Consider the following 15,101-nt stretch of genomic DNA (forward strand, 5'->3'; position numbering starts at 1 on the left):
AAAGATAGGTAAGAGATGTGTTCACAGCACACCCCAGGCAAAGAGGGTAAGACTTCTGGCTCCTCCATCGTCCTGGGAGGGACCTGAGTGGAGCAGGCCTAAGTAGCTGTGTTTTTTTGGAGCCCTGGCTCCGGCCCGGTCTGGGGATGAGCACAGAGCATGACTGTATGGCTCTGAGATGCCCTCTCTGTTGTCCTTCAGAGTAACTCAGGTTGGGTAGAAACAAGTCCAGCTCACAGGTCCTTCACGGTTGGTGATTGGCATGTACATACTGGGAGCCATAGCATTTCAGGTGCAGAATGGGAAGCTGATAGGCAGGAATTGGAGTCCCTTTTCTGAAGTCAAAAAGAAAGTTAAATGGCAGTGGCAGGAAAAACACCTGCTGGTAGGTTCCTGAGTCCGAGTCCAATGTCCTAGCCATTAGACCCATGGCCTGTGTCTTTAGCCATGGCAGCTTGGGGAACCTGGCCTGTCTCTGACACCCACTCTACTGTGCTGCTAACCAGTGGAGATGACTTTAGGAACTTCCTGCCTATCTCAGGGCAGATCTGATTGGTAGCTTCCTAAATAGCCTACCAGCCTCAGGTGTGAGGTTGAGGAGAGTGGGCCACCACCTGAGGAATTGACCATGTTTCCTTGTTGGACAGATTGAAAACATGGAGGGAAGGTCACTTCATTTTTTTCAGCTTCCTTTGCCCCCCCCACACACACACACACATAGGAACAGCAGAAATCTATCCCAACAAGTACTGGATTTCAGGGACAGCCCTCCCCCTGCTCAGCAGACACAGGGATTTTCCATCTGGATGGTGAGAGTTTGGGGAATCCCTAAAGGAATGTTGAAGGCAGGGCTGAGGGAGTAACCGTGGCAACCACAGAAGCCACTGGGACAGCACTTGCCTGTAGGCCACCTCCCTCCTAAGCGACCTGGGAAGTCTCGGTCTACCTCAAGGGTGTACCTAATAAAATTTTATTTGGTAATATTTTCCTTGGCTTCCAAATACAGCCAGCCATTGGAGGTTTTATGTGTAAGCATCTTTCCAGCAAGGTCCAAATGATACGGCTGTTACTTTCCTTCTCCCTGGACATTTAAACCAAGAAAAGGAGCTATGAAGAGAAGGTAGCAACTAGATCCCTCACTTCTCAAGTGCAGAACAGACGGGCTACTTCTTTGCTAAAATTTTTGGCAGTTTATTCTGCGGCGGGGTCAATGGTCTCTTGCCACTGTTACTAGCCTCACCCATCCTGAAGCAGACTTTTATTTCTGTAAGAAAAGCTAAATTCCAAGGACAGGCAGTTGTTTTGTTTTCTGAAGTAAGTCTTTGCCCACACATACTTTTCTTGCTGGCTTGCCCACGCCCTGTTGTGAGCATCTTTTCCCAGTTTGTTCTGAGTCACCTAATGGGACCTCCAGGAAATGAAATTGACCCTTGTGCTCTCCACCAATGAAAAACCCAAGTAGCTGTGGTTGAGAAGGGATGATCCTTTTGCTTTGTCCCCAGTGGTCACTGACCCCCACCTGCAGGGCCAAAGGTGACAGACTTGGGTATAAGGTGGACTGCTCATAAGTCAGGGTTCATCGCAATTGCCATGAGAAGGGAGGTATTATGTAAAGAACTTCTAGATTTTATGATCCTGCTTTTCTGACTCCGTGCCAGGTGATCTTGACCCAAACACAATGAGGCTGGGTGGATGCTTTTGGTACCAAAAGCCAGTTCCCAGCTGTCATTAAGTTTTGGCTACTCAGGGCCCACGGCTGCCCCTCCTCTGGCCTGGAGAATGGCCCTTGCCTTCTGGGAGTCACATTGCCTGGGAGGTTACACCCACCCTGGGGCAACTCTCGGCTAATGACTGGCTGGCTCATTTGGGAGACACAGAAACTAGCCCCCTTTTCTCAAGTGTTGGTAATTCTGTGCTGCAGTTTGTGCTCTATGTGAATCAGGAGACTCCATCCAAGGCCACAGTCTTGCTCAGCTCCTTGCCTGCCCCATCCGCCTTCCATGGCTCCTTGCTCCTCATGACATCGCTTTCTAAACCACCTGAATCCCAATCAGAGATTGCTTCCAGGGAAGCCAACCTGAGAAGCTATACATCTTAGGCTTCACATCCTATTTGTTCCTTCTTGGATCTCCTGGCCAGGCAGTCTGATTCTTTTTTAGGAATGTGAGTTTTGAGAGGAAACTAAATCCAATGTATTTATTAGGTATCAGTGGGGGGAAATAGTTGCCAATGGACTTTTTATCTGCCCTCTTGGAATTAGAGAGGTTTTTGGATTTTTAAAACCAGGCCTGTGGAGTGATGTGTAAGAGGTCCTTTCAGGTGGTGAGTGGGATTTTGTGTCACTCATTCATTCACTCATCCATTCAAGAAAGAGCAAACACATGAACAGGAGGAGGGGCAGAGGGAGAGAGAGAATCTCAAGTAAACTCCGTAGTGAGCGCAGAGCCTGATACTGGGCTTGATCTCACGATCCTGAGACAGTGACCTGAGCTGAAACCAAGAGTCAGAAACTCAGCCAACTGAGCCACCCAGGCTCTCCCAAGCTCTTGTGTCTTTAGGATTACTTCTGGTGGCTTCGTCCCTGGGACTTTGTTGTTAAAGAGGGCTCTGCAGACACAAGGGATAAAAGGAGAAGGGGTGCCCCCATGAGAGATGGCTTTTACTGGAAATCTCCTGACTGGTGGGGAACCAAAAGCAGCCGGAGTCCTTAGTATGTGGATACTCAGGTGGAGTAATCAGGCTTCCTCACCAGGAGCACTGGGCTCCTTTATAGAATATTTTCTGTGAAAATGAAATTTGAACAAGAGGTAAATACCATTGTTTCACCTAACAGTTGTTTCTTCAAGAAAAAAATGAAAAATGAATTTTAAAATTTTTGCTTTTGTTTCTTTTTCCTGGTGTGGAAGAACTCAAACAGATTAACCTTCTACACCAAGAAGGAGAAGGTTCTCATATGCACCTCTTTGGCTAGCCTCCCCAGGTCGATCAGTTTTATTTTTTTTTATAATTTTTTAAAATTTATTTATGATAGTCACACAGAGAGAGAGAGAGAGGCAGAGACACAGGCAGAGGGAGAAGCAGGCTCCATGCACCGGGAGCCCGACATGGGATTCGATCCTGGGTCTCCAGGATCGCGCCCTGGGCCAAAGACAGGCGCTAAACCGCTGCGCCACCCAGGGATCCCTCGATCAGTTTTAAAGAAGGCTCATTGTCAGTCCAGGGGCATTGGAATCAAGGTGAAGGAAATCCAGAGCAGTTGCAAACACTTTATTATACACCTTCCAGAAATGACATTTTCGTCTTTCCTCTCTCCCCCAGCTTAGCCTCTCCTTCCTGTCATTAAACCAGCCCATCTCCCTCCATTCCCACAGGACAGATGTTCCACCCTGGATCCATAGTCCCTTAGTGATCTGGGCATCGAGTTCATGGAGTCTATGAACTTGAATAGTAAGACAGTCTTTATTTTCACTAACTTCAAACTGAAATGTAGCATCTTATTCGATTATAAATGTAGACAATGACACATAAGAATATAGGCAGGACCTGTGACTGTCACACATAGAAATCACTGATGTTGCCTATCAGGTTACAGTGTTGCAGATGTTTCAGAATATCGTTTACATTCATACTTGCTTCAAAGTCATGGTAGTTACTAGACCCACTGCCAAATCTTATTACTTAATGTCATAAAAGAAAGAGCACATATTACTATACCACACATTTTTAAAAGTAATTATCATGATATTTTTGTATGATTGGTTTTTTTTGTAGTCTGATTTTCCATTTTATGCATTTTCAAACTTTATTTTGATAAGGGGGCCATTCATTTCTGTAGGCTACCAGGAGTATCTGGTGGCATAAAAACAGGCTGAAAACCCCTGTTGAGAAGTTTTTCCTGATTATGGGAAGGATACATGCTGAAGAAGCAAATGTTTTGCTTTGTTCACTGGAGTAGACAGAAAATTTTTATTATAATATGCAGAACTGGGATCTCATTATAAAGCTGTTGTCATGTTATAGTTTTCTTTCTTTTAATGTAAGACCAAACTTTGAAACCACCGCAGGAAGTATTTCCCTGACTCTCTGGCTCCTAGGGTCTGTAATATACTGATCATAAAGAACACGTTCATTCTTTGTTCTTGGTTTATTAAAGAGACAGGTAACTGTGCATCAGAGCTTTGATGAGCTCAAGAAAACTAGTGCTTTGGGCCAAAAGCAGAGAAATTGGGCTGGGGGGTGAATCCGGTAGCCACTTTGTGGCCAAATGGGCTCTGTGTCTGCTGTGTGTATTCTTGTTTCTACCTTCGAGGAGCTCCAGAGGACCCAGGCAGGCAGGGCTATTTTCTCCTTGCTCCCATGGCTCCTCACCTCACAGGAAAAACGGTTACAAACTCAGGGAGGCTTATAATTTCAACACGTTTTATTGTCTGTAACCCATTTGCTTCTTGAGCTTGAAGCAGGGAAAAATTATGGCCACGACACACTTACTTGTCAAAAGACCCCAGTGGCCCTGCCGACTTGGGTTCTCTTGAGTTACCTGGACTGCCAGCTTCCATGAAATGCCGATCAGCTTCTTGCATGTTGAGTACGTGGTGGCCAGGTTTAAGAAGCAGCTTATGTGTGGTATAAGGTGGCACCATGCCATTGCTGGGTCGGGTCACACATTGCTGCACACCATGCTGTCTTATGACATCAGACCTCTGAGCAGCCCACAGATTTTGGGAATTCCTTTGTGCCCTCCCCCACACCCCAAGTATTCTTTGTCTTTAATCCAGTTGTTACAGTGAGTGGACCTGATTTGTTCCAGATGTCCTAAGATTTAGTGATTCCAGAAACTACTAAAGTAGAGGCTGATGAGGATTTGAATTCCTCTGTTAGCTGAGAACCAGCAGTTCTTTTCACAGTTAAACAGATGGGGCAGGGGAAGGGCAGACCCTCTGGCTTCTCACGTTTGCCTTGTTAGGAAAAGGATGACTATTGAAGCAAATACTGATTCTACCACTACATGAGTTGCTAAATGAGCCATATCTAGGACCAAATTGATGCTAGCACAGTCAGATATAGGCACTTTTTTTTTAAAGTACCACATATTCATGTTAATTATCTGAATGTTGCTAGGGAAACCACTATTTTGGCTCAGATCACCTTAGTAAATGCTTTTCTCTCACTTTATGAGCTTAAAACTGGCCCAGGTGGGTACATTTGAGGGAGATAGGGGTATTTCTGGCTTCATAGAAGTGATTTTCAAACCAGAAACTTAGTCCCAGGAATCATTCCGGTGACCTGCTGTAAACTTTAATTGACGTGCCTTACAGAGGTGCCTTATGATCTCTATTTGGAGTTAATAACCATATGGATCTGTTTTGCATGATTAGAAGAGGTTTATAAAGCATGGTGAGATGTGAATCACGTCTCAAACTATATGGCATGATAACCCACTTTTGGAGAAGTTTAAGACCTACATCCATACATATGTATAGTGTGTTCTGTTTGATGATAGTGTTACTGGTTGATGCAGCTTTCAAGAATATAAACAGTACGAACATTAAAACTACTTAAAGTTACAGATTTTAAAATGAGAGAAGAAATTGAAGTCGACAGTCTTTGCTGTTTAGATTTTTTGAAGTGTATCTGAAAGTAGACACATGTCCAGATAGATGCTGGTAGGGGTCTGGGACAAGTCATGTAAGCACATCAGCCAAGGGGTTCAGCTGAAGCCCAGACAGATGACTGTGGTGTTTGTCCCTGGAGCCCAAAGACAGGACACCCAGAGGAGAGGCTGAGTGGTGGCAGAGGTGAGGCACCGACAACTGAGAAGCAGGCTGCTCCCAGATGTGGTACTGAGTTTTAAAGCAATATGTATTGTAGGCTGTGAAATGAGAGGATCTTGAGCAGGTCGGCATGAGGAACATCGGATGGGTTGGAGTAGGTGGTTCGGGGCTGAGGCTGTAAACCACAGGAGGTTGGAGGCCTGGGTTCGCGTGGGGCTAGTTTAGGATAACTGCAGGATAAGACTAATAATAATCAGGCAGAAATAACAAGTCCTCTCTTCCTAGAGTATATCAAAATATAAAACAAGACTAGATATGATTTCTTAAATATATTTAGAATTGTACCTTGTTAGCACAATATACTTTTTGGAAATTTCTTAGTGATTTTTTTTGGGGGGGCTCTTATTAGTAACATAAATTCATGAATATCTGCCACAGTAGCTAGAATCTTACAAATAAGGAAACTTTTGTGATTTTTTACAGCAGTGAGAACTGGTATTTGGATTCTGGATAAATTATCAATGAGCTCTACAGGAATCCGAAGAAATAGGCAGTCACTAACTAAAATAAGCCAGCAAGTCAACCTCCCATCCCTGTAGGAAAGAGAAATCTCAGAGCTGATGTGAGAACATTCTACGAGAACCTAACTCGTTTGTAGTCCCTCACTGTACTTCATGGTTTCCTTGTCCAGGGTTCTGTCACATGAGAATAATCATCTTGGGAAAAGGATAGCTTCTCCGCCTTATACAAGCTGAAAGGGATCAAGAATCTGAACACATGGTGCACAAGGCTCAGGGTGTACAGAATTTGGCGAGGGCACTTATCCTGGCATCTTACCTATAAAGGCTGAGGTTGGCCGCTTTAGTCTTTGGAGACATTGAAATGTTGGGGTTTTGAAAATGGGTTTTTATATTGTTTGGTCTAGACCTCTCATTTTCTATATAGAAGGGTTACCTGTGTCACAGAGGAGAGGCCTCCAGTCTGGCTCTTCAAATGCATACACTTCAGTAACGAATCCAGGGGCCTTTGGAATAAGCCTGCAAGCAGCAGTAGGCTTGACTGTCAGAGCTCTCAGCCCCTAGAGGTAAACAGAGGCTGAGGCGTTAACACCATAATGACATTCTGGCACAAAATAGTCTGAACACCATTGGGCCTGGAAACTATCGATAGCTGGCTCCCCAGGCCAGAAAGCTGAGGGAAGTCCCTCACAGAGCACATGCCCTGCAGAGGTGCCCTCAGACCTTCTCGAGTTGGTTCCTGGTTATTTTCTCCAAAGTAGGTTGCACTAGGGTAGCTCAGAAAAAAAATACATACACACACACACACACACACACACACACGCTCATACCCCTCAGATTTAGCAAGAGCGGTGTCCTGTTTGTTTTACCTTAATGTGCGCTAGTTTAGGGCAGGGGCAATATTCAAAATAGTTAACAATTTCTAGAAAATTGGCGTATCTACCTTGATGAGCAATTGCCAGGCACGGATGACCAGTACAGCTCCCCTCATGTAACCCCCTGGCTATCCCTCCGATCCCTCATGCCACCTCTCATCCATTGGTGTTTTCTGGGGCCCCCTCATGGATAAATGGTTTATTTGTTCTCAAACCTACCTCAGGGTCTGTCTCTGACAGAGCCAGACTAATAAGACCTTCCTGATTGCCAAGGTCCACGTGGCTGGCTTCATTTTCTCCCACCACATCACATGTAACCAGTGAGGCTTATCTGCACAGTGTACAACTTTGGGCATCTGATTTTGGTGAAATTCAAAATTACTCTGTAGGGAAGGAGGAAGCACATGTGAAATGCCTTTTCTGACATTTCATAATGTTAAGGTATTTGAAAAGCAAGTGGGTTTTAGGAGCTAAGTATTATCGATTTTATTTTATTTATTTTTATTTATTTTTATTTTTTAAAATTTATTTTTACCCAAATGTACTTTCTTTTCCCTAGACCTCTACTTTGCAAGTAACGTAAGCAAATATTTACCACTGAAGATGAATCATAAGTCAACCACATTGTTAAAATTAAAAGACATAGAATTTACTGAAAGAGCACCTGGGTGGTTCAATGATTAAGCATGTGTCTTTGGCTCAGGCCCTGGTCTCAGGGTTCTGGGATCGAGTTCCACATCGGGCTCCCTGCAGGGGGCCTGCTTCTTCCTCTGTCTGTGTCTCTGCCTCTCTCTGTGTGTCTCTCAGGAATAAATAATAAAGTCTTAAAAAAAAAAAAGGAATTTACTGAAAGTCTAGGAGAGTCCTGGCCAGTAGAGAGACATAACACAAGGCCCATACTCAGTTAAAAGTTTTCCGGTAGCTACATTGAAGAATTAAAGTAAAACGAATGAAACAAATGCTATTTAACAAATTTTAAAAATCATCTAAATGTGTAATTGCTATGAAAATGATGGAGGTTTTCACATCCTTTTTTTATTGTGTGAGGTCTAAGAAATCAGATATGTATTTTATACTGAATTCAGAGCTGTCACATCTTAAGTACTCAGAAGCCACATGTGACTAGTGCCTAGCACGTGGGGCAACCCAGGCTAGAACATGTACTTCAGAGCTATCACAGCCAGTAGGCAAGTTTGCTGAGGTGATTACACACCAGCCACCATCAGTCATTGGTTCAGGGCTACCCCGGGGCTACTTTATTCTTTGGCACTCTGCTGGCCTTCAGAGAAAAGTCGTCCAGCAAAAGATGGAGATCTGGCAGATAGAAGCAGAGGCTCCAGTGATAAGACCCCCGGGGGACAGAGTAGAGTCAGCCTCATTTTGTCATTACTTTTACTTTGGTGAAAGTATTCATTTTCACTTATTACTTGCAACATTGCCTGCATGGGTGACTCAAGATAACATCCCAAACACCTCCACCAATTTCAAGGAAAACTGTCAAAGGCAAAAAATAAATAAGTAAAAATAAATAAATAAATAAATAAATAAATAAATAAATAAATAAATAAATAAATAAAAACTGTCAAGGGGAAAATAGTACTTTACATAGCTTTTGTAAAGAGATGACACCTCCCGATACTTTGAATACTCTCTAAGTGCTAGAAGGGGAAAAACAATTTCACTTCTCATCTAATTAGAGCCAAATAAGGTTTCTGTGAATTTGAGTCTGTTTAATTGCATGTTTCTGTACTTTGAGAGCATTGGGAATAGAGGGAGGAACACCAGACGTCCCACGGGAGTTGGAAGGGCCTCCTGGCTTCGCCACTGTCTGCTGGACGGCCGAAGGGACATGATTCGCTCTCTGGCCTTTAACTGCAAAACGATGACTCAAGTCAGCCCCCATCCAGCTGTCCAATACCATTTCTGATTTTATGATGTTTGCCCATTTTTTAAGAATAGGAAGCATTGTCTGTGCTTTTAAATTGCAGTGGCTATAATTTATGTCCTTGCTTTTATGACACATTGTTAAGGATATCTGCAATTTTTTGGATGCTGGATCCTTACTTAGGAATGCCGCCCCCAATTTTGACGTCTCTCCTTGGGGAGAATATGATCTGCTTCACAGTGTCCTTTTTACTATGATTTCCATGAAAACTGAGGATTGCCTCTGTGTGTGTGTGTGTGTGTGTGTGTGTGTGTGTGCATGTGTGTGTGTCTGTTTCTGTCTGTATAATCACACTTAGCAATAATGTTATTGACAGGGCTGTCATGCTATTGTAGGACTCATGGTTCACCTCCTCAGTAATACCTTGCCAAATACTCCCCACCACTCCCCCACACCTCCCCCCCCCCCCACTGCCCCTGAAGAAAATCCCTTCTTTGTGCTCTCATAGTTTAAGGGACTTCCTAGGGATGTTTCTTCATACCTCTGGGTCAGCACTTCACACATGTTGACATCAACTTTTGTCTTTTGTAAATACATTAGACTGTGAACTCCTAGGGGCCTGGGACTTGTATCCCTGGCACCTAAGTGGAGAAGGTAGTTTTAAAAAGTAATGGATGGATAAATGACTATAAGGAAGGGAGGGAGAATTGGCAGGGATAGAAAAAGGAAGGAGAAAAGAAAAAGAATGAATGGATTTGGCTGCCTTATACTATTATCCTGGTTATCATGATCAAATATAGTTGTGGTTGGCAAGTATATCACCAATAATAATAATAACGGTATCACAGGAGGTGCCTGGGTGGCGCAGTTGGTCAAGTGTCTGCATTCAGCTTAGGTCATGATCCCAGGGTCCTGGGATGGAGCCCCATGTCTGGCTCCCTGCTCAGCAGAGAGCCTGCTTATCCCTCTCCCTCGGCCCCTCCCCCTGCTTGTGCTCTCTTGCTCTCTGTCAAATAAATAAATAAAATCTTAAAGAAAATAATGGTATAACAAGTTTTTAAAACTCAAATACAGTTGACTAAAATGCACTTGATTAACTCCTGTATTAGCATTCTTTACTCAGGCTGGATTGAAGCTAGCAGTAAAAGAAAATAAAAGCATTACATTTTATGGAAGGTAGATTATAACCACAAATTATTTAAATAAGGTTACAGCTTTTATCTTTAGGACTTAGGGAAAATCTAAAATGATCCAATGCATCATTAATTATTAAACACCATTGAGCTACTTTAGTTTCTTCCTGTAGCACCTTCTCAAAAAAATATCTGCATAAAATTGCTTGCATGACTGCAGAGGGGAAAGAATTTACTTTAAGTGGCCTCAGTTGTTCAGCATATGATGGTTGGTACAAAAATGTATCACATCTACCTGGTGAGGAATTTTGAGCGGTGTGCACTCTGAATGTATGGTGATGAGTGAGGTCAGGGAACAGGTTCTGCAGTGAGCCGTGGGCACCACACAGCTACCAACTTGGCAGCAGCAACATCAGAAACATCAGAACAGTGCTAAACTTAAATATAAGCCCAACATATTCAAAAACAGCTACTATGAGATGTATTAGGGCAGTTATATTTGTTATTTTTCATAACAAATGAGCAGTGTATTTCCAGCAGGCTGTATACATGCTGTCAGATATGCTTTATAGAAACTGCACAATTTGTATCATATGTTGACTATTAGTAACACTTTTCATTTAAAAATACACCAGTGAGTGGTGTACAAAGTACTAAGACCCATTTAAGAGGCTAAATAACCAAATTAGAATTAATGGGAAAATTTCTTAGGGAATAAAATTTCCAGAAAATTAGAAAGGTAGTTCTTTAATAAGTAAGCACCTGTGGGATGTTTGGTGAAAACCTCTGTTCCAGATTGTCTTACTCTTTCAGTCCTGAAAGAGAGGTTGGTCTTTGTGGAGTTCTGTTCTTTTCAGATGTCATTAAAAGATATTTCTTGCCAAAACTCTTCCCAACTGAGATGTAGCTTACATAAGATGGCCTTCATGCCAAAGGAAGTTGGGCAGGAAGTTGGTCACTAGCTCCAGCTCAGCCCCTCCATGGCTAAGTGTCCTTGACGAAAGTGGGTTCCCCTTTGGGGGTGGGAGGTGGGCTCATCTTCTTCAGCTGTAAAGTACAAAGGTTGAGCTGATGAACTGTTGTGGGGATGTTGGGCATGTTTATTCAACCATTCCATAAGGGTTCACTGAACACCTACTATGTGCCTGACACAAGTCTGTTCATTGAGCAAAACCAGACCGGCATCGTTGCCCCCTGGGGCTTTGATTTTAATAGGGAAGAGATGTTTCTTAATTAGATAACCACAGAAATAAATATGTCATCCCAACCCTGGTAAGTGCTATGAAGGATTGACGGAGCACATGGGGCTGGAGGGGCTCATATTTTAGTATGTGTACTGCCAAAGTGAGCACTGGAGGGGCTCATAATAGGGAGATTCATTGCCCCAAGAGGGAGATCTGAAGGGGCCTACGATGGAGGGGGCAGGGCTTTGAAGGCAGAGGAGGTGCTGCTTCCTAAGCCCAGTACAGCATCCTGGCCAGCCACCTTATCTCTATTTCTCCATCTCCTCGCCTCTAAAAATGGGACTAACATCAGGAACGGTTCACGGTGTTGTAAAGTTTCAGAAAGATGACATGTTTCAAAGCACCCAGTATCAGGCAAATTACATTTAATTTCATTTCTAAGAATAGCTTTGGAAGCAGAGACAGACCATTTCGTACATAGGACTTCAACTGTAGAGAATGAGCAAAAACAGCTCTGAGGCACCCCTTTTCAAAGAAGTCTGAGTTCACATTCCACCCTGGAAGGCGCCTGCCTTCCCTTCATCATGGAGCCATGTTAGCATCACTTGACTCTGAAAGCCTAGGAACGTCCTTGCTGCCTGATGAAGTGACAGAGGCCCAGGCTCAGGGTGCTGGAGAAGCTTAGACATGCCTGGCCTGTTCTCTTGCCATTTACATGTGAGGAAAAGAGGCTGATCACAAATGACAAAACTGGAATGAGGAGGCAGCTCCCTACCCCCACGGTCCTATGCTTTCCTGTATCATCTATGTTCCTTTTGGAAACTATGGGTACTTTCTGATGTGACTGGGCTGCTTTCGAGTGCTTACGTGATTCCTTCTCAAGAGAAAGCAAGCTTAGCACTCCCTCATAACTCCTCAAGGCCCAAGGATTACTCCTGTAATCTTATAAAAGCAAACAGGAGGACAGAAATAACCCATCAATTGTTTAAAATTAAAATGGCCAACAATAATACATAACTGCCACAATAGCTTGAGGTCAGGGTCTTAATTTATTGGAGACCATTCAGGAATCTGAAACTTTTCTCTGAGTTAATTTTTCACATCTTGTTTGGATCCTTAGAGCTCTTGCTTCCAAAAAGCAAGGCCATCAGATCTCTCCTTGCACATGTTATTCTTGCTGATGCGCCAGGGTTTGCAGGAAAGTGAGGTCTTCTCTTCACGGATGGGTTATGAGGATTGTTCCCCCTGCAATAATCTGTGTTTCAAAGTATTACAGCCTACTGAGATTTGAGATCTTTCTCTTCTCTTTCATGCTCTATTCATTGTATTAGTGGTTGCAAACAACAATAAACATGTGCTGGTTAATTTAAGCAGAAAAGGAATTTAGTGCTAGGATATGGACTGGTTCAGAGCCTAGGCAGGAAACTTGGAGAACCAATGTGAACGGGAAACAGGGGAGACCAGGCTTAGCTCAGGATGCCACCTCTGGGCTCTCAATACCTCTGTAGCTCCCCTCAGATGATCTCAGAGGGCCCGGGTATCTTTGTGCAACCCTCAAAATTCATGGCCCTGGTTGGGAGCATCTGCTCACCATTCTGAGGCCACTGACTACCCTGAGATCACATGACTGCATAATCAGGTGTCCAAACTTTAGCTATCAAGAGAAGGGAAGAGGCAGGGTCAACCTCCTCTCTTCTGATGTGCCTCTCCCATCTATCTTGGGGTTCCTCCCTAACGGGAAGGTGTCAGGATGCTGAGCAGCCAAAAATACCAATTGTCCATTACACAAGCCCTCATAAGCTTAATCACATCATCCACTAACTGGTTGGCCAAAGATTGGCTACCAATGTGGTTTTATTTTGTCCACAGCTCATGTCACATTAACAGTCACCCATCTCATGTACATCTTCATCATCGTCCTCACCCCTTCTTATCCCATTAATGGTCTGCTCATTCCCTTGCTTTACTGAGATGCCATCTCCCTTCATCTCTTCACCCCTCAAACATTCCCTACTCCTTCTCTCCCTTCCCAGTCTTTGACTCTCCTGTTTCAGTGAAAAATAGAAGCAATCACAAAGGAACCTCTACTTTGTTTCTAACACCCATTTACTAACACATTGGTGCCATTGGCTCTAATTTCTGACCTTGTACTAGCTGAGGCCAGCCCTTCCATTTGTTTACCAGGCCATCCTGCAATTATTCCTTGTCATGTCATTAATTGTTCTCTCTATGGAACATCCTACCCATACTTGTGCAAATGTGATAATTTCCATCTTTTAAAAAATTGCTTTGAGCCCACTCCCCACCCTCAGCTCCCATCCTATTTCTCTGTTCCCCTTTATGGAAAAACTCCTCCAATTAGTTGAATGCACTTACTGTTTCCATTTATTCTACTCCTTTTTTTCTTAAGCCAATTCCAAGCTTTCATCCCTGTCACTTCACTTACACAGCTCTTATTGAGATCATCAGTGACCTCCAGATGGCTAGTTCCAGTGGCCAATCCTAATTCTTCATGTTATTTTGGCCTATCTGCAACATTTGGCAAAATTGAGTATTCCTTCCTTGAAACATTGCTTCTGTGGCCATTTAGGTACCATCTCTCTTGGTTTACCTCCTACCCCCCTTGTCATGCTTTCTCTTTTCTTCCTCACCTGTAGCTCCTAAGTATGAGACCTCTTCTCTATCTATACTCATTCCCTAGCAATTATATCCATTCCATCCCAAATGTGTATCTCCAGCCCTCCTTCAAGATTTGTGCATCCAGCTGTCCAACACCTCTTCTTAAATATCCAATAAGCATTTGAATTTTTTTTCTGTTGAACTTTCTACATCTGTGGTCTTTCCCATCTCAATGAATGACCACTCTTCCCTTCCAATTGCTGAGCCTAAATCCTTGCAGCCATCCGTAACTCTTTTTCCCTAATACCCTTCATCCAATCAATCCATCAGCAAAATCTGTTGGCATAACTTTGGAAATACATCCAGAACATAACTTCTTCTCACTACTTTGGCTTTGATGACTGTGGTCTGAGTTGCCTTCTGGATTATTCTGAGAGCTTCCTAAACAGGCTCCCTGCTTCCCCCATGACCATGTACTCCACAGACCATTCGCATCACAGCCAACATGAACCCTCAGATGTGGGAGTCAAATCTCACCACTCTGTGTAGAGCCCTGCAGGAGTTTCATCTCAGAATCAAACCAAGTCCTTGTGATGGCCTCACAGTGCCCCATATGGTCTGTCTTCCCCTACTTCCTTTGCCTCCCATGCCTATTTGTTCCCACACTCCCCCTTGCTCACTGCTCTTAGCCACTCTGGTGTCCTTGCCAGTCCTTAAACAAGCCAGGCATGACTTCCCCTTTGCTAGTTCCCAGGTGTCTATGTAACTTGCTCCTTTTCTTCCTTCAGGTTTCTACTCAGAGGTCACCTCATCAGTGAGGCATCCCCAACTACCCTATTTAAAATTGTAACCCACTCTCCCTCCAAATCCATCATTCTCCACCCCTCTTACCCTTTGTGAGTTTTGTCTGTACCTTTTAGCACAATCTGACCTATATGTTTGCTGCTTGGTATATGTGTTTTCTGTCTCCCTGAAGCCATAAGAAGGCAAGAACTCTGTTTTATTCACTGTTCTCTCTTCTAGCAAACAGAGTGGCAGTGAGTGGCTGTAGTAGGTACTAAAAAACATTTAAATGATTACATGGCCAAATTACATGTCTAGGGTATTAAATGTCTT

At 43.6% G+C, this 15,101-nt stretch overlaps 1 protein-coding gene across 1 annotated transcript in view; it reads left to right on the forward strand.

Moving 5' to 3' along the window:
• The window catches only part of ITGA9 (integrin subunit alpha 9), a 335,241-nt gene that overhangs the window by 195,496 nt on the left and 124,644 nt on the right, over positions 1-15,101 (forward strand). The window lies entirely within an intron of this gene.

This window comes from Nyctereutes procyonoides, unplaced genomic scaffold, assembly GCF_905146905.1.
Source record: "Nyctereutes procyonoides isolate TBG_1078 unplaced genomic scaffold, NYPRO_anot_genome, whole genome shotgun sequence".
Taxonomy (NCBI): Eukaryota; Metazoa; Chordata; class Mammalia; order Carnivora; family Canidae; genus Nyctereutes; species Nyctereutes procyonoides.